Source organism: Glossina fuscipes, unplaced genomic scaffold (genome assembly GCF_014805625.2).
Source record: "Glossina fuscipes isolate IAEA_lab_2018 unplaced genomic scaffold, Yale_Gfus_2 0, whole genome shotgun sequence".
Lineage (NCBI taxonomy): Eukaryota > Metazoa > Arthropoda > Insecta > Diptera > Glossinidae > Glossina > Glossina fuscipes.
In genome coordinates this window covers 10,006,590-10,028,060 of record NW_023998414.1, presented here as the reverse complement: position 1 = coordinate 10,028,060, position 21,471 = coordinate 10,006,590, and the positions used below count along the sequence as shown (strand labels likewise).

Sequence of the window (21,471 nt, the reverse complement as noted above, 5' to 3'; positions counted from 1 at the left end):
GTGCATTAGCATAAATAATTATGTGCTAACCTGTCGATATCCGCGCGAATTCAAGTGTTCGAGATCGTGGCCAATTTTCTTTTAAAAACATTTCAAGAGTGAGCAGAGGATCGCAAAGACCAGACTTTTGGGTGAAGGCGGCAAAAAATTGTTTGGTTAAAAAAATTGTAATTTTTTTTTTCCTTGTAAGGAGAGCAAGTTCTCGTTTTCCTTAACTGAATATAATATTTCAATGTCTTGTTCCGATATTTTTTTTTTTTTTTTTTTTTGAATTTTTTTGTATTTTTAAAATTTTCGGCCCGTATGAACTCTATTACTTTGTTGGCAAACAAACAAACAAACATACCAGATAGGTTTATGTGCATTTTCAAACCTTTTTTTAAAGTCGCTCGTTTCGTTATTATTGTTAGTGAAATTTTAATATTTGCTTGCTTAACATTAGTGGTTCAGATGCAGTCGTTGTGTAAACGAAAAGGAAAAAAAAAAAAAAAGCGGTAAAGGAATTAATTTATTTAATGGGAACATTGTTTTTGTGAGTTGTTTGTCGTTCTTCTTTCTTTGCCTTTGTTGATGTCATTATTCGAATGGTTTTCATGCGCGTCAAATATGTAAAGGAATAATATTATAATAGGAGCGTAACGTAAAGAGGTGGTTAAAATGAAATGTTTGCTGTCTTCAAAATTCACACACAAAAATTTTGTTTGCGTGCAAAGCGATAATTTAGTTACGACTTTAATTAAAAATGCGCGGAGAGATAATGTGACAATAGTCGTACTATGTTTGTAAGTTCAGGCGGATTCCGTTCGAATAGAAAAATGATTTTTTAACACTATTCACTTACAAAAATTTTTCAACACTCTTCAAATGCACATACGAACATACGAACGAACATATGAAAAAGGGATAAATTGGTTGCAGCAACATTTTTTGCGAACGTTTCGCTTACACAAAACACAAAATAATACATTGTTACATTTTTGTTTTACATTGCATGCATTTAAATGCATTATTATTTGTTTTTGCTTAAACGTGGCCAAAATACACACACACGTATGTATTTACTTATTTATAATATGACTTTTTTGCAAGCTGTTGCTGTAACCAATCTATGCTGCATATCTTCGATGTAATAAACTTGTTTTTATTGCGATTCACTTTCTGCAGCATGTTGCTAAAGATCTTTTCCAAAAACCAAAAACCAATAATGTTTTTGTCTTTGTCTAAGAAATGCTGCAGAGATCTCTTTCTCTTTGTAATCATTTTACGATCTACACCTTATACGTTGGTTGCTTTTCTTTAAGCCATACATGACTTCTACAGAAAGCAAAAAAATTATAAATAAGTAAATGAAGATAACAAAAAAAAAAAAAAAAAAAAAAAACACATTTTATTACGCTAGCTGCGCGGATTACAGCGAATTATAGGTACACTGCTTAATTTGGTCAGTACGATTTAATAGGAAAGCCAAAGAAACAAATATAAATGTTTAAATATGGAGGAAGTTAATGGAATCTTAGTAAAGAGTATGGGAACAGTAGGTTACATATTCACATATAAGATAAAAATATTTAACAAAAGAAACTTTTACTTAGTAACACCTAACGATATATATACGAAAATATACAGAGAAAAATACATAAAACATAAGCTATAAAGAGAGGAACAATAAACTACAAGTTTTTTGTGTTAGTCGTGATAATAAATAGTAATAATATATTTGTCCGTCTATTTGTCAGTTTGTTTGTTGGTCTGTTTATTTGTTTATTTGTTTGTTTACTCTTACAGAGATGGGCGAAAACAAACAAAAAAAAAAAAAAAAAAAAAAAAAAAAAAAAAAAAAAAAAAAAAAAACAGAAAAACAGACTTTCATTTATTTATATATACAATGCGAATGAATTTCTTCCATAAAAATTATTTTACCCAAGAGCAGAAGCACGAAGTACATGAAACGATCATAAGCATTACGATCATCATCGTCGTCATTATTATGAACAGGGTCTTGGTGCTGTTTTGTTGGTTGCTGTTGCTGCTGCTGCTGCTGCTGCTGCTGCTGCTGCTAAGTTAATACACTATCCATAATAATGATAACGATAAAAACGACGATCATCACCATGATCATTATGACAAATGCAACGGCGCCGAAGCAACTATATAAAATGTACAACAACAATAATAGCAACAACAAACAAGAACAATAATAACATACAAAATAACAGAGAAGTCAACATATGGGAAAAATGTGTTGGTTTTGTTTTATAGTATTTTAGTCAATAGCGAGATACCGTTTTGAACGGACTGAAGAACTCACGAGCAAAACTAAAACAAGAAATAAATCCGTATACGTTCGAATTCGTTTAGAAGAAGAAAGGAAAACAAGACTTAATCCATCGATCGTGTGTGTGTACGCCTGTCTCTCCAAACAATAATAGTAATAATAATAATAATAATTATAATAATATTAATAAAATAAACTTTAATTTAAATACGAAAAAAAAATATTTACGTTGCTCGTTTGTTTTATTTTATTTCATTTGTTTTTTTTTTTGTTTTTTGTTTTTTTTAATTTTTGTTGCTGTTTTCTTGTATAACGTGAAAAATGACACAAAAAAAAAAAAAAATTTACTATACAAAAAACGATTTATACACAACGTTCGCTCAGATGAAAAATTTATATGAAATATTTATATGCAAAATTATTAAAATAAATCTTTAAAATACGTTATAATTAATTGTGTTATCAGCGCCCGTTTCGCTTCTTTTTTATTTTATTTTTTTTTTTTTCTTCGCTTGTCTTGTCTGCATTGAAAAAGTTAATCATAATAATAATAATTATAATCAAGTGTTAAATGTCAAAAATATTAAAAAGTGCTTCGAATAGTAATACAAAGGAAAAAAAAAGGAAAAATTTAAACGTAAAGTAAATTTTAAAAATAAAAATTAAATATATATATATATGTATACATAACGAAAATTATAAATAATAATAATAATAATAATAACAACAATTAGAATACAATCAAGAATTCATGATTTACGCAGATTTCGTATATCGATAAATACGCACATACATACATACACACACACACTTACGTGTTCGTATGCAAATATAATGATTTGGTTTATTATCAGTGCTTGCATTAAAAGCTCAGAAAATAAACGAAAAAAAGCGAGAGCGAGAGGTTTATGTTATACATGGCTTATCCTCTCTATACCCTATACTCACTATTGATCCCAGTGCTTCTATACAAAATTAATGTTAATTTAATGAAAAGAAAAAAAAAATTTTATTTTTTCTTGTTTTTTCGAAAGTAAAACTTGATTTTTATTGTCGTTTTTGATTTTTTTTTTTTTTGTTGTTATTTTCATTTGTGTTTCATATTGTGCGCAGAAATCATTTATTGAAATTGAAAAAATTTTTTCGCAAAAAAAAAAAAATAAAACCAAACAAACGGTGTATCCAGCATGGCTCTCTGTGTTCTATAATGATTGTGCCGTTTTCTTAATCGTTGTTGTTTACAAAATTTTTTTCATTAATCTCGACCACAACAATTAGCAAACAACACAAGCCAACACACATTCTTATGTTTCTTTATTTTGTTGTTCTTGATGTTTCTTCGTTTTTTTTTTTTTTATTTATTTTTTTTATATATATATTCAACGAGCATAAATTGTGGATTAATAACAATTATAAGTAAGTTTATTATTATTATTTCTTCTTTGTATATATATATATGTATAAACGTGTTAACACATGTCCCTCGCAATTAATGAGAGCCAAAAAGGTTTGGGTCATGAGTTCTTAATGTGTGTTTAAAAGAGCTCTCATAAAACACATTTGTTACCGTTACAGCGAATGAAAAATTTCTCTCTAAAGAGAATATCGCTTTCGTTATCGGGATCGTTAGGTTGGAGGCGCTTTAAAGTCCGTATTCGCTCGGCTATTCAAATATATTTATATTGAAATCATTCGAAAACAAGAAAAGTTTTGTATTCGTATGAAATACGCGAACTTTTCAATATCTATATCTTCCTTATGCTGGCATAACTTTCAAAGTCAAAATTTAGACAAAATATCTATCCTTTATATATATTCAGAAGAACATACATATAAAGTTACCGAATAGGAAAAAATCGCGATTATAAAGCCAGTGCTCGCAACTTTTAATCTTAATGCGATCGGGTTTAGTTTGGTCATAGTTATAGTGAGGGCCCAGTCGTTGAAGGCATAACACTTAACAATTGGACACACGCCCGCTAGACAACGCCCACCTTTCTCTTTCCCGTCACCGTATTCCACGAATCGGGCACGTCTACTGAATGATTGAGAGTGTTGGGGCGGAGCTTGCGTGAATAATAAATTTAATGCAATTATTTTGGTGAGTCATTCTCACGATTCTTATAGGTGACTGAGATGCACATCGTGACATGATTCGTTATAAGAATACTTGGTACAATTAGGATTCATAAATATATTGAGATATCGAGAGTAAATTCGACAACTGCCGATTATCGACCCGCTGTCGATGCCTTGTGTATGTGTGTACAATATTCAAATTAAGATCGAGTCGACTGCTATGAACCGGCTTCGGTTACGATGGTGGAAAGCATTCAAAATTTTAACGTAAAAATCATTTATAGTAGCATTTGACATTCCAGACCCTTAACTTCTGCCTGAGTGGCCGAGTAGCCAAGAGTCTCGACTAGCAACTCAATGGTCGCGGGTTCAAATCTCAATTGCAGTAGAGTTGTTAATAAAGCCGAAAACCTTCGATGCTAGTGCTTTAAGACTTTAGTCTTTGAATTTTTATTCTCTGGCTAAATTTATAATAATAATAATAATAATAATAATAATTAAAAAAATAATAATAATAAATTTCCCGACTGTAATAGCAGAAATTGATAGTGCACTCTGAGATCATTTGAAATCAAAATTCTCTATTATCTCTGCAATGCAAAATTTCATAACAGCTGTAATAAATTTCGCTTTACTTTACATTTATACGTCTTAGTAAGAATACAATCAACAACAACAACAACAACAACAACAACAACAGCAGCAACAAAATACATTAATTAATCAATTTGATTGCGTTGGAAAGGTAAATAATTACCCAACAATATTGAGAAAATATTTCTTATATGTCGCGCACTTTGAAACACATCGAAATCGCTCAATTAAGCAATGATCAAAATCCTTTCGAATTGAATCAAAATTCTTCAGATTAACGTAACATTAAAGTTTAAAGAAATAGAACAACGTGACAATCTCAAAAATAAGCTTATAGAATAATTAATATTGAAACAGATTATAAATGTATTTTGTATTTGCAACCATTTAGTGAGAATCCATTTCGAACGGAACCCATTCCAACCGATCAATCACTATGCCCGCGTACGTCCATAACCTTCTAATACTAAAAGTATTTGGCAAAATATCAAAAGATGGCAACACGAACCCCATTCTCGCGAAGCACTTAAACAACTTAAGACGTCCTACGGCCCACGGCTCCATTAAGGTAAATTCGAATATAAACCCAAAGAAAAAAAATAAATAAATATTTAATCTGTACACGTGCATCTAGAGAAATACGTAGAATTTTTTTGGAAAATCTTGATTATTATGCAACTGGCGAATGTTCGTCTCAAGAACTGCAAAAAAAGTTACTCTACGATAATACTACATATCTCTCTGCAGAATAACATATTAAAAATACAGTAAGAAATTTGAATAAAAAGAATCGAAAGAATCGTTTTGAAGGAAGACGCACTTCAAGTGCCCATACCCTGCCATAGAATAAGGCCCGTTTGCTTCTTGTACGTACTTCTTATGTTTCGCTTCTTTCCCATTTGATTGATGTGTATATTTGGTATTCGGTACCATATTACGGTTTTTCATGGTAAAAGTACGTTACACAGGAATTCTCTCTCTACTCTGCTGCTGCTATCCCAGTAGATCTACAAAGAATCTGAGTCCTTTGAGAGTTAGACGATATAATTAATTCGATCTAATGATGTTGCCATCAGTGCAAAACATATACACACAGACAGTAATTCTTCAAGGCCCATGTATTTCTCCTTATACTCTTTTTTATTCTCTGTTCGATCATTGGATCAACTAACGCACTTGAACTATAAAAACATTGTAACAAAATAAGTCATCAAGGCCTGGAATTTTTGTTGTGTTTTAATATGATCAGTCACTCAGGTGATATCCGCTATTAGTGTAACACTGTGACCGTCAGATATAAGAGAGGAAAGAGAAAGAAATAGTTTTGTGTGCGCAGTCGACACATTCTTTATGTATTTACCGAGCGAGCACTCAGTATAGCTAAGATGAAATGGAACTGTAACGCCCTTGAAATTTACTTACTTACTGTTACTATTACTGTTACGCTTACTATTTTAAATTTATTAAAGGGTTTCGGAGAAGTACGATTTATAAAAGTTAAGTTGAACCTTGGGCTATAGAGTTCTTAGAGATCAGAAATAAGAAATGTTGTGTACACTCTACCAATCCCATCATATAAACCATAATTAGGCTTCAGAAATTTGAAGTTAAGAAGAGAATTTTTTGTGAGAAATTTTAATTTAAAATAAAAAAATTCCTTCTCATATGAGTCTTCAATCTTTCCTCTATGCAAAGAACGAACAACAAAAAAGTGTTGAACGAACAAACTACGAATATTCAAAATATCTAAACGTATATAAGCCTTAACTGTGAATTTGAACTATATACAGCGTGTTGTTGTAACTTTCTCTAGTCCATAGGAGGCTGATTTAATAAAAAATCCCTCAGATTAGAATTAAACTCCGATCAATTCAAGGCTTTTGTGTACACAATAATAATCAAAGCTTTGTTACATATGTTGTTACATGCATTTTATATTTAAGATGAATGATCAGATCATTGCAAAGAAAAAAAAAAAAAAAAAAAAAATGTTGGGAACAACTGGTTTAAGTCTAAAAAACTTGTTATGCTAATTGAATTGAATTTTAAGATATTGTGAATAAGAAAAAAATCACAATTTAAAACGAAAATATTTCTTTTAATTTAATAATACATTGCTAAAAGAAACTTTGGGATTTTAAAATTTTTATACTTTTAATTTTATCATTTCATATGTAATATTCAAGCTCGAGATGTGTTAATTTGCACATATATTGATACATGCATGTACATATCTACATATATATTTACGTGTGCAAGATATACATGTAAGATATTGATGTCGGCTATATATATATATATATATATATATATATATACATTTTTGTTATGGAAAGTATGTCTCCATGCTTACCTAACATGTTTCTTGACACAAACGCCAAGTTTCGTAAGTGTGTCGCAAGGAATATGCCCTCCAAACGGCTTTCCGTTCCGATCACGACCGCAAGAGCGAGAAACAATTAATGAAAACTGTTAAATATTTTCATAAATACTTTTTAATTAGATTTAACATCCGCGCGAGTATCCTAGTAGGTAAGAATCGGGGATACCAAGTTTAGTGTTCGCAGGTTCGAATCTTATCTGCGGCTGAGTTTGGTTTGGTCGTAACTATATAGTGAGTGCTCAGAACGGTAAAGGCAGAACACTTACCAATAGGGCACACATAGACAAGACTGCATCTATACCCGCCCTACCTCTTTGCTGACTCCTTTCTGACCATTATCGTATTACACCTCCATGCAGCTTCTGGAGATATTCCGTCACTGACTGAAGATGAAAAACAAAAGGATTTCCAAACTTTTAAACCAATGCCAATAGACGCCTATCGAACCAAATTACTTAGACTAGTTTGTGATTTAAATATGTTACTTGACAGCGTTTTTGCGATCGATAAATCTCTGATACGGTGGTAAGGGTAATATATGGTTTACTGACAAGAACAAAATTTTGGTACAAGTGGCGCTTATGCAAAATCTTTCTAACACTTGCAGAATATGTAAATGTCTATGTAGTTAGTGGGACAATCCTTAAGAGATAATAAAGGATCTTATCTGCGTTCAAAAATGAAGCAAAGTTTCTAAGAACATCCAGACGATTTCTTTAAAATTATCTGACCAATACACACGAAGAGCTATTAGTTTAGCTTTGAATTAACAAAGTTGACGGAGATTCGGATATGAGTAGAAGTAAGGAGTTTAGAGTTTGAATTTTTTTTTTTGAGAGAGAATTACATAATTCTTTGCATGTAGTAAAGGATGTCAACTAAAGCTTATTTTTGAAAATATCTAATGCAACAACAATTTGAATAGAAAACAAAGTTTTTGTGAACTTATTGAGTGATGTATTATATTTTTCATAACTTGCAAAAGCTCAAGTTCAAGATATTACCGCGAAACGTAGGGCTAATAATGGTGCACGATATTCTCGCACGTTCAGATAACTTACATGTCACTTTAGTGAAATCGATTGAAGGGTTGTTTGTCTTCTTCAAACAATTGTTCGTACACGTGCCAATATATTGGGTTTATAAATAAGTTCTCGAAAATATATATTTGTGCGAGTAGCTTAATAACCGGAGTAGGCAAAGTCATTGTTGATGATCTTTTGTCATTCGGGTAACTTGGGTGATTGCCCTCGCGATAGAAGTTTCGTGGTTCCGCGAGGTAACCCATTTCGCATATCTTTGATGGTAAATACGATTGCGTCGATCTGCAATAAAGTTAATTAGAAGAATACAGATCTGGAGAATAATCTCCAAGTTGAAGATCATTTTGCTCTTGCTGAAGACGGAGGAACCTATGCTAATATTTTTTGCCCGAAATCTCGCAAACAACTTTGCAATTATTTCGAGACTTGCTCTCTCAGCCTATTTAATCATTTGCATCACTTCAGTTGCATTTTTTCGCACTGTCCCTTAAATGCTGCTAGTTGGGATTCATCTCCTCACACGTGCGTGCGTATTGCATTGAACGAGAACCTGTAACCAACTGATACTTGCATCCTATATAGAACCAAAGTCGAATAAAATGCGTACCGAAATTTTCGGAAGGCATTGCATACAAGAGGTCGATTTTGAGGCATATAAAGAATTTTACAGGAAGACGTAATTAAAAAATATAAAATCCTTGACGAGTTATTTATTTATTATCTTAATTGCTAAAAACAAATGACTGCGAAAACACATTTCTTAGCGTAGAAGAATAATTTGTTTATCATATACTACCAAATAATGAGTTTGTCAGGCAAATTTTATTATGATTAAAGTTTCTTGCTTTTCCCTTTCCCTTTCCCTTTTCCTTTTCCTTTTCGTTTTCTTTCTCTTTTCCTTTTTCTGTTTTCAGTCTTTCTTTCTTTCTTTCTTTGTTTTTTTTTTTTTTTTTGCCTGTTCATCCTTTTACATGTAAAAATTTTTATGTTTATTGATATTACATACATGTACGTTAATATGTAACGAAAAGCGGAAAATTCGAGTCAGTTAAAATTAAAATTTTAAAAAGATTTTAGTGACATCGTAACTTTGCTTGGCAAAAAAAAAGAGTTAATTTTTTTTGTTTTTGTTTTTATTTGTCTTTCTTTCACACGAAACACAATCTCTTTAATCTATTAAAAAGAAAAAAGAAAAAAACAAACAAACAAACCATTTAAATAAATAACCAACTATCCTCAATTGTTAAATTGCTACAACACATTGTATGTCTTAATGAGTATTTATATGTATGTAAACAGACAAACAAAACAAGCATAAAAATCTCATCTTATATAAACCGTTAATATTATGTGTGAAAGCTGAGTAAAACAACTGAGAAACGTTGTAGACGTCGTAGAACGAATTTCGGACACCCATCGTCTATAAATGAAGATGTACATATGGGAGATAATGGGTGACCCAGTCTATATTGAGCTTAGTTACGACATTACGTTTTGCTCTACAACTCGGAATATTTGCTCATGCAATTTCAAAACTTTGCCTTATTTCCCTTGTCACTCTCTCACCCCGTATAAGTGATTTCTAATAAAATTGATTCACTACTTCTTCCTTTATTTATTTATTTATTTATTTATTTATTGCCTTTGTATGGAAAGTGAGCTTTAATAACAGCCAATATATGGCATAGCATAAAAGAATAAGAAATATATATAAAATTCCTATCGTAGATAGATGAATGGTCTAATTTTTGACAGCATTAAGGGAGCAACACCGATTGACAAAGCGGGTGACATGATCGCTTTTTATTTATGCGATCACATTTTGCACGACTTATGTCGTTTGTGCAGTTCGTTTTATGCCATAAATGAATATATATATGTATAGAGATAGACAGACCGAAAGACAATCGTATTGAGTTATGTATATTTTAAAAACATTTCCGAGCTTAAAACCAGAAATTGAATTTTTTTAACATATCTCCCTGGGTAATTGAATCAATTATTTTGTTGTGAGAAAGCGCTTTCTCGGCATTTCGTAAGGCTTGGACCCGTCTACCTGTAAGTCATTGGGTACTGCCAAACTGGTTGACTTTCATACCACTTGTGGATTTACGTAGAAATACTTTACACCGACTAGAAACTGATTCTGAGTCAATCTAAGCTTGTTCGTCTGTCCGTCATATAGGTATTAATCGCAATTTTCGCGACATTTGGTGAAATTTGTGTATACCAAAGTATATTTTGGTTTGAGGACGAACGCTATTCGATCTGATCACTTTTTCGATCACTTCCCACATTATATCTTACTTTGGCAATTTTCTATATCAATCACTGCATTAAGCGAAATACTATAGAATAGTTAATGGTGGGCCGTGACTCGCTTGTTATGTATTTATTATATATATGTTCCATTAGATACGACTAAATTACGACCATAATCGTACTAAGTGTCGACAAATTTCTTAAAGATACGGCACTGCGTTCGCTTCATTGGTTTAAATCGTTTCCAAAAACAATAACATAAGCGAATTGTTAACTGTATCACTGTTAGTAAGCTTAATACATTTTAGACAGTTAGTTATTTTCAAGATGACTGCGTATGCGAGAAATCCAAATGACCAGACAATTGGACAGATATATAATGATCTAAATAAAGAATAAATTGTATTGCCAATGATGCGCATACTTTGTATAGATCTTTTATTGGATATTTCCGTGAAGTGCCTTCGAGTTACAAACGTAACAATAATCATGGTATACTCCCGATCGCTGTGTAATGGGGAATGTACATATTAAAAGCCCTATAGTCAAATAACACATTAACACAAATCGCACGGTCCGCAATAACGCATTCAACTACACTTATATACATATTTTTATGTATACAAGCGTGTATACGTTTATAGGCAATGTTTGCGAACGGCTTCCAAAATAAAAACAATATATTTATATATATACACTTTGAGTCTTATTAAGATACATTGCAAACCAACAAACAGCTTAAATTGGCTGCAGCACATGCAATGATAATTTTAAAAAAAAAAAAAAAAAACGAAAAGAAAAGCGAAAAAAAGATAAACGCAGGAAATGCGGAAATATAACATAATTACATTATAAGCATATATGCTTGTATTTGTAGAGTAATTGCATGCACACTTATAAACATGTGTGTGTGTGTGTGTGTGTGTGTATACGCGAAACACAAATTATGTCATACACTCTATATAAACCGGCGAATGATTGCTAGAAAAAGCAGAAGGGAATAATTTAAAGATGTATCTCGTTGGGTGAACAATAAACAAACAATCTCGCATGTATTTGTATTCATAATAGTAAGCTTGCGTTCATGCTAAATGCAAATAACTTTGTTTGTCTAAAAAATAATAAGCTCATTAGCAATAATAACAATTCGTTAATCATAGATGCAAGCATGAATATAAATGAATACGAATTGAATAGTTGGGATGAGGACAATGTCTGAAAGGCTTAATACTTTTTTTTAATTAATTAATAAACCTACATACAAGCATAGGAATAAACAACATTACCACGTGTACATGAAATAATGAAAATTGCATTTTGAGACAATGGACATAGTGAATAATGAATTGTTATACACAAATTTACATATATATGTACACATATATGCATACATATATACATAGATAATATATATGCGCACAGTTTACTTATGTATATGTTTGGTCTTATAATGGAAATTGATCATAATAGAATTGATGGGATGAGCTGTAAATAAATTATAAAAATTGAAAAACCAAATTGTTATGATTGCGGGCGAAGATAATAGAAAACTCTCTATGGCAGCATATATCGCGTGACATCATTTTTCATAACCTATTACAATATTTATACGAGTATATATGCGAGTATAGTCAAACGGTTCACTTTTATTTTTCAGTGAATATAAAATAAATATTTTTAGAATAATTGGAAATATCAAGCACAGCACAGCAACACACACACACACACACACACATACACACACATACACACATACACACATACATACGCGCACAATGGTTTGTAATGTTTGTTTTTAGTTTAGTTAACATTGCATTCTCATTTCAATCCCCTCTCTTACACAATTCAAAGTAAGGATACCCCACCTTGTGCCAAATTCTATGTGGGTGACATCGAAAATGTAAAAATAAGTCTCTTTTTTTCCCCCCCTTTCTCCTTTTTTTCTCTTTCCTAAACTCTATTCAAATAAATTTCGTGTAATTTATCAAGGCGCAAATCAAGTCCATTCGTTTTGGCCAGACTAAATAAAAAAAAATAAAAAAAATAATAAAACAAAAATTCGGAGTACAATAAATTACTTATTCGGATTGAAAAAAAAAGAAAAAAAAAAAGAAAAATTAATACACAAAAGCATATCATTTTCTCTATCAAGTCTGATGCAGAACGCATTGCTATATGTTAATGAAAATTTCTGAAAGCTTTATCTATTTCATTGCTAAGAATGATATCTAATATGTGCCCTGTAGCCTACACAACCTTTTCACTCTCTCACTTACGCTTTACAAGTATATTTCTAACAATAAGTGCAATGCACCTAATGCAGTAAATCGTTCATAAATATTTTCGATTTCGTAGAAATAGACGAACTTGGGGGACGAGATCATTTTAAATCTTTACCTTAGTTCAACAAACCGGAAAACGAAGTGGAGTAAGTTAATTAATTTGGAATTTTCGGAAAATTTTCTCGGGCAAGCAAATAAATAATTTTGCTGGCACCTAAGGAGTAAAATAATTCTATATAAACTAATTTGTTTGATAATATTTTGAAGTTGAAAGGCAGAGTAATAATACAAAAAATATGTGAAGAGATCATTAAGTATGTAGTTAAGCATTAAAAAGAAAACACTATTTTTTGAAAAATAACGAAAAGTGGCAACACTGCAGTCTTTCTTTCAAGTCGTGTTTAATACGGGGAACTCTGCGGGACCCAGTGCAGCTATAGGACTATTTTTAATCAAAAAAAAAAAAAAAAAAAAAAAAAAAAATCGTCCTACACGCCCATTGCAAGTAAAATCTCAAAAAACAATACAGACAGACGGACACACACGATCCATATAATAAAAGATGGGCCTATCTCAAGTTCTCCTGAATGTTCTCTACATCCGCACAAACTTACTGTGCTCTTGTAGCACAAGTGGGTATAGGGTATAAAGAAAAAAAAAGCTCAGTGTAGCGGGCACCCATCGAAAATCTGAAAAAACTTGATGCGTACTGGAGGAAAACAGTTGCAACTTATCATTGAGCGATGAGATGAGAAGGGACCTTGTTTTGTCGACGTATTTGTGACATCTCAGAAGTCTCATCGGTCATTGAACAAAGTGCATAAAGTCTTGGAGCAATAAATCTAAAAAACATGTCCAAAGCGATTAAGCTCAAGAAAATATTTTCAAAATTTTTGAAATTTTTTCTCCTTTTTTATATGTGTAATTGAGCGTGTAATCAGGAAGAAGTAAGAAAAGAGAAGGATATAAGAAGGCGGTGGCTTTGGCGGTAGTGGAATTAGTCAGTGTGTGTCCAATCGGTAAGTTGTCTATGTCTTTACCCGAATGAAGACTAACTGCAGCTGCGATTCGAAGTATAATCGAATCGCACTGAGATTTGAATATACAAAGAGCGGTTTGTAAGTCGCGTCTCTTATTTACTAAGCTCTGCGGCGGTCCAAAGTAAAAATTGCAGAACTTTTTCGACAAAGATAGCAATAAAGGTTTCAATTGGTGGGGAAGTGAAATTAAATCAAATTCTTTGGGAAAATCACTGCCAAAGCTAGATATATTATCGAAACAGGTCGATGTAGTTAGGCTAACTTGCGAGATGAAAATAACGCGGCTCCCGTATACATTATTGGAAAAGTAAGTTTGTGAGAAATAAATAAATAAATAATAAAGCGTTGCAGCGCTGTCGTATAAACTCTTTCAGAAGCTAGTTAAACAAGCGAATATCTCTGCCGTACGTATATCTGTTGTTCACATAAACAAGTGATGATAATAACGGATCTCTGCAAAATTTATTTTAAGAAATTCATTTTGTTTATTTATTTAGCATAGAGAAACAGATGTTTTTTTCTAACATAAATAACTTTTTCGCTTTTTCCTCTTCTTTTGTATTCCCCCTTTAAACATCCCTTTTAGAGGAGTTGGTCTTTTCTTTCAGGTTTTACGATGTAGACGCGATACAGTACTTTTCACTTAATTTTATGTTATTAAAAGAAGAAGAACTATCAGCGCTAGTATAAAGTGGAAACAAGCGAGAGAGAAAGAGAGGGGGAGATTTTTGCTTATTGCCACGGATTCCTTGCATTTTCCAACGATGAATAGGTTATGAAATTAAAAGAGACATGAGATACGATTGAAAAGGAAATTTCTTTTCTATTCAATCTTAGATTTTTAGTCGACAGAATAAAAGTAATGAGAAATTCTTTACTTAGTACATAAGGTATAAATTTACATACATTTGGATGTTTCTTCGAAGGAAATTCATCTATTACCGAACTAGTGGCCCTTTTGAAATTGCAGTTCATTGAAATGCGAATGGTGGCACTTCACAAGTCATTCATTACTATTGATCATTAATCTCTTCCTCATCATCAATAATCTCTTCCTACATTTCCATACCAGCCTACGAATTTTACTGAGTGATGTTCTGTTGAGGTAAAAATTATTTTGGAATCATAAAAATTTAAAACTATATAGAAACGATGTATTCGTTAGGCTGACTTTCAAATTTTTCAGAGTAAAAGTAAAAGTTTGAGACCAAATTTTATTCTTTGTTTTTTTATTTTTTCTATTTCACGAAGCAGACTAAAAACAAGAGCGGTAAAGAAAACGCGATTCCTTTCTCTTTAATAATTGATACAACCTGCATTTTTACCCAGCATCTTTAATACGCATAGAAAGCATTACAAGCATTACAAGCAATTCATAAACCTAATAATGTATTATCTGCGGTTAGTATAAAAATACATTGCTGGACTGATTTAAAATGTACAAGACCGTCGCGTCCGGCTTTGAAAGCATGGAGAACTAGCATATCCTAACAATTTAATACAACACGATGTTATTGTGGAGTTTTTCAAGGCGGGTTCTAGTTAATCTTATTAGGGTATAAGTGATTTCATCAGAAAAACAAAAACAAGTATTTACTAAAAATTTGTTTAATTGACTATTCAACTTTTAATCTATCAATAAATATTGCATCACTTGATGATTGCAAATAATTTACAAAAAAAAAAAGGTAGAAAGAAAAAAAAAAAAAAAACAGAGTAAATGAATAAAAAAAAAACAAGAAAAGTAATAAAAGTCTATATAGAAAGTAAACAATGATGGAAGCCTTTAATAAAAATCGTGTAAACCTTTATTTTTTTATTTTTTTTTTTGTAATATATATATATATATGTATATATAATATTATTATATATATGTATATATAATCTTAGAACATCAAAAACAATAACAGAGAGACTAAAAAAAGCCAGTAGAAAACATAGAACGAAGAAGTAAAATGAACAACTTTTTAGATTTATTCCTACATATTTATATACGTACGTACATATCTTTCTCATACATTGAAATTCTAAAATTAGTAATGCTTGGTTACCTGGTTGAAGATGTCTAACCTGTTGCATAACCATTCAGTTTGTTGGTTTATTATTATTTTCTACGTTTTCCATTATTAAGGTATTTAGATAGATAGACAGACAGATATCAAAAAAAAAAAAAAAAAAAAAAAAAAAAATTAAAAAAATAATAATAAAAAAAATAAAAGAAAAAAGTGAACTAAACGTTATATATAGAGGTGGAAGAAATACTGTTTGCTTCCTATCCGGCTAGTATTGTTTGTATGTCTATCAAATAAAAGCAAAGAAAAAAAATTAATAAGAAATTAAAAAGAAATTTTAAATTCTATTATGATTTCTAAGAAAGATTGTAGCATTAAAGAAGCATGGGAAGGGCGAAACGACCAAACGAACGCAATGAATAGTTAGTTTTTACTATAAGATTGAAGTCTAATAAATGATAAACGAAAGTAAATGGTCTTGTGTTCGCTTTTGTGAAAAACGTTCCTAATACCGTTGGTTTACGAAGCCTTCTAAACACTTTACGATGCATTTTGAAATTGCTTTTAATTTATCGAAACTAAACAATTATTAAGAAATTTTCGAAAATTTTTCTACAAAATTTTTAAAATTATTATTACAAGGGGAGATATGATGACATCATTTTAAAGAGATTAAAAAAAAAAATTAATAAATTAATTGATTCGAATGTAAATTAAAAATAAGTTCAACTTAAAGGCATTGATCGCTTGTTATGGAATGGAAAACATTCGTCCAATGCAATGGTGAAGATAATGCTTAAATAAAATTTTTGCTTTACATCTGGGAGCCATATGGTTAAATATGCAATTGAACTGAAGATTAGTGTAAAAATGTTTAATCTGCATGGCTTAAGCTTATCATCAAAAATGTCCATCCCATCAAGATATTATGTCATTTACGATATAACGATTACATGATTATACGAAGATTACATGAATATGTGAGCGGCAAAGCTTTAGTTAATAGACTTGAAGCCAGCGATATATGTACAGGAAATGAGTAAGATTGTACAAACTAAAGAATCAGCTGGCGAGACCTTCTATCTAAGACGCGACGAAGTCAATCTATCAGTCTTATCAAATATATTCGCCAAGAAAGAGAGAGGAAGCAAACAAAAAATAAATAAATATATATAATATTTCGAAGAGATAGCAAAGGACGATAACTAGTTAGAAATGGTCAATATTGAGTGAAACATAACTATTTAAATTAATTATATACTGAATGACTTATGCAGAAAAGCAAATGTTTCACTTTTTTGCTCGAACACCTTCGCGCACTGTACGATTGCAAGAGGGAGGGTATTTGTTGTTTATTAATTCTTAAGGGACGTATATGTAATAAACCTAACATATCAGCCATCGTTATAGATACTTAGCATACGAATATGAATTGTTTATATGTATATAAATTTTTTTTGTATTTTAAATTTAAGGAAGTACTTGCTACATATATAGAATCTATGTGTCTGCTTGACAGTCAGTCTTGTTGTCTGCACTTCATTCCTGTGCATGATATCCATGCGTGCCGGCATCTGCAACGAAGCGTCAAAGTGTTGATGAACATGTTTACTTTTCTATTATGTATATTTCGTAAGGTAATCGCTCGCTCGTTCGCACACACAGGCACATCCCTCGAGAACGCTTAACAATCTCTACTATATCAACAGGGCATATGTGTATGCACATGCATTATTTCATTGTAAAATTCTGCTCGTAAAGTGCAATAGTACGTTATTATTATTATTGTTAACCGTTTACGACGGCATGGGTCCCACTATATATATGTATACCGAAAAGCGGAAGTTGAAATTGAAAATGCCTTACTATCTGCGTTCATAAATGCGTAGCGTGTACTTTATGTGTTAATGCATAAAAAATTATATAAACATAAGTATGTGTGTATATACGTTTGCCGGGTATGAATATAAATTGGAATGTTGCAGAATGCACGCAAAAGTGCCCGCGCCTATGGTTCTCTTTTATTCCGTTTAATAACTTATGCTATTTGAGAAATGTTTAAAAATTTGAAAATAAAAATTATTTGCGCATTGCATTGGTTCACTGACCCACTGCAACAAAACTGTGTGTGACGCATATGAGCTAAGAAATGTAGTACACTTACTATAGTTCAATTCATTACAATTTATGTTCGTGGATTTCTCTACTTATGTATTAATTAAAAAAAAAAAAAAAAAAAAAAAAAAAATAGCAAACGGTATGCGAAACGGCCACAATAGACGCTTTACAATGAACCTTTAGATGCCTACTACTACAGGCAATTCAATTTCATTCATTCTATGCATGAATAGAAAGCATAATTCGTTTGAATGACATGAAAAGTATTGAATCTTCAAGTGATCAATCAGAAGTCATTTATTCAATTCAATCCGTTCTCCAAGTTATACATACTCAGGCAAGTAGGATTAAAAATGTTCATTTAAAAAATTTTCCAATTTAACGATCACGATTACGAGCACAGTTGGTTAGAAGAGAAATTTCCAGTTCGTAGAGTCTTGATAAACATTTAGAAAAGAGCAGTTTTTTTTTTCGCATCTTCCGGACTTAGTGTTCTTAGTGATCTTAGCCTGCTTCGTTGAAATAAGGAGAGCTTTACAAGGTTTCAGTTTTCAATCTACATTTTTGGTTGAGTAAAACACTACGCGGATTATGCTTTAATCCTTTTAAGGAGACAGAGAGAGAGAGAGAGAGAGATTCCCATCAAATAGTTAAGCCTTTCTTCTTGAATGGTACAATCGAAATGATAAACGATCGCTCGATGGCAGTGGGTATAGCATTGCCATATAAAATTTTTTCCAAATTTTGATTTCCGATTTTCGACATTTTTAGTCAGTGCGAATTTTATTTCCACTTTTTTGCTTCAGTTGTGGCTTTTATTACAATTTAAATAGTTTTGAATACGTGAAAAAGATAGGCATGGCTGGGTATAAGCAAAAACCGGAAGTTTTAAATTGGATAAGTAACATTTGAAAATCGGAGAAAAATATCCTTCAAACTCCTTCAAGTTTCAGAAGTTTCTGAAACTTTGTTATTATTATACAGCCAGAGGGAACTTGTCAAATATGTATAAGAAACGTGATATGCAACCGTAATCCTCCATAATCCGCATTAATAGCGAAATCAATATGATCTCTTGCGTTTGACTTTCTTTGTGTAGTTGAAACTAGAATAAGAATCATAGCTTTAAACTCGAAAAGGAAGCTCTTTCTCTTCGCCAGAGCTATGATAAATTAAATAATTAGATAAATTTATTATGTTTTCGATCACATTCAAGAAAATTTCCAATTATTCGAATCTTAGATTATGCTAATGATGATGATGATGATCATTCCGCTACTAACTTCTATGTGTATGAATCATAGACCCGATCCTATAAACATCAGTTATTTAGTCTTGGTATATATATATATATAAAGTTAAAATTCATTCCAAGTCGAGTGTAATCGATCAGTTTACTCGCAAAAGGTGTCTTTGTACATCACTTCAAAAAATAACTTAAATCGTTTGAAGAAAAATTTATTATCGAATCTCGTATATTAGCGATATATTTCGAATTTGCTGATATAGTCCGATATTATTCGTACATTAGATAATGAATTCAACTTTCTCTTACGCCCAGGGTTTTTTTTTTTTTTAATATTTTTTTTGCTATTTATCTGCTATATAATATTTTTAGCTAACTAAAGTTTGTGTGAATATTTTCACAAGCAATTTGTGGAAAACAATTGCGTTTAGCAAGTATTTGTAAATATCTGATATTTTTGTGAATGGACGGACATGGGCGAGACCGAAACGCCTTAATAGGGATACAATGTGTTAAAAACGAAATGATTTATTTTATTTACTTTGCCTTGATAAGTTATAAAAAAGAGTGCTTTGTATGTTGTTCACATATATACAGGCGAGCGTTTCCATATTTTTCTCGTGGTCATGTTTCCTATGTCCGCATCATATTTATATACGCATGTATACGTAAATTTCATACAGAAATATATATATATATATATATATATATATGTATATATATATATATGTATATATATAGTAAGCTGGGTTCATTTAAAAATATACTTATACATGCATATGCACTCAGAGCTGATCTATTAGAAAACGTTGTGATTTCATTTCATTTGATTTAACATTTTTGCCCCGTTGCGTTCTATGTCAGACATCAATGTTAGATTATTGTGGTATTGTTGACTTATGGTATTTCTGATGTGTTTGTAGTTGCGTTTCATTCTAATGGTAAAATGTTATTATTATTATTGCTGTTGTTGTTGTTGTTGTTGTTGCGGTTATAGTCGGTTGCGTGCTTAATTAATTCTTAATTGTATTCAATTCCGAAAAAGAATCACTTCTTTATTCTAGCACTTCACATACTGTTGCGGGTAGGTGGGTAGGTGAACAAATGAACGTATACGCACTTACTACAATGCATGTATGCACTTATACATAGATATGTATATATACATATGCATATATATATATATATATATATATATATATATATATATATATGCATACATAAGTGCACTGTGTTTGATTGTGCATAATGAGTGCCAGCAATTAGGTAAATATTTATTAGAATATTTAATTGCAAGCATGCATTTGAGCGCGGTCCACTGGAATGGAGTGTAGGCTGAACGCGTTTATAAGTCAATATTAAATTAATTTCCGTTACGTTTCTTAATGAATTGTTATTTCCGCATTAAGGTAAATTAAAATATCGAATTGAATCGAATATTGCCTCATCATAATGGATCGTAAGCAAAATAGCATAACTTCAAATGTTTAAAACGCCATTCTTTTATATATGAAATAAGCACAAATCAAAAACCAAAAAAAAAAAAAAAAAAACCAAAATTCCCATTTAAACGTTTATTGTTATATAATATTGCATATGTGATGTGAAAGATATCAAGGCATTCTCTCTTCGGCCGTTCAGAGAGGAAAATGTTTGGCGCCCCTGAAATTCTATCTACTTATCTATTCTATCGGAATAGGTCGTAGGCACGAAATCCTAGGCCTAGTCCAGCTTTGGCATATAAGATAAAACCGAAAAACTATTTAATTGTTGCGGCAAAATATATGACTCTCAAGGTGGACAATAGAGACAAGAAAAATTCGAAAATTAATCCATTAACCCTTTGCACTCCTATTCCTAATTGCTTAATTAATGATTTGTTGTAATGATAGTACAATGACGACTCTAGGTCACCGTATAATCGACATAGGAGTGCAAAGTGTTGACAATAATCGAAATTCGCGTTGCCTTTATAATGGATCATCCACGTAGTAAAATTCTTCTTCAATTTCTTATTGAGCTATCGAAAGGAACATAATATACTGATTTTGATGTCCTCCTTCGCTCTAAGCCTTGATCGTCGTCATGCATATGCCGGCATAGCTCGTAAAAGCTTCTCTTCCGCTCTATTTCACAT

General features: G+C 31.3%; 1 protein-coding gene across 1 annotated transcript in view; it reads left to right on the top strand.

Annotated features, from left to right (window-relative positions):
• Positions 1-5,028: 5,028 nt before the first annotated feature.
• The window catches only part of LOC119644805 (protein folded gastrulation), a 68,157-nt gene continuing 51,714 nt past the window's right edge, over positions 5,029-21,471 (top strand). The window contains exon 1 of the mRNA XM_038044543.1: positions 5,029-5,516. The gene's annotated coding sequence lies outside the window, so the exon portion shown is untranslated. The remainder of the gene's footprint in view (positions 5,517-21,471) is intronic.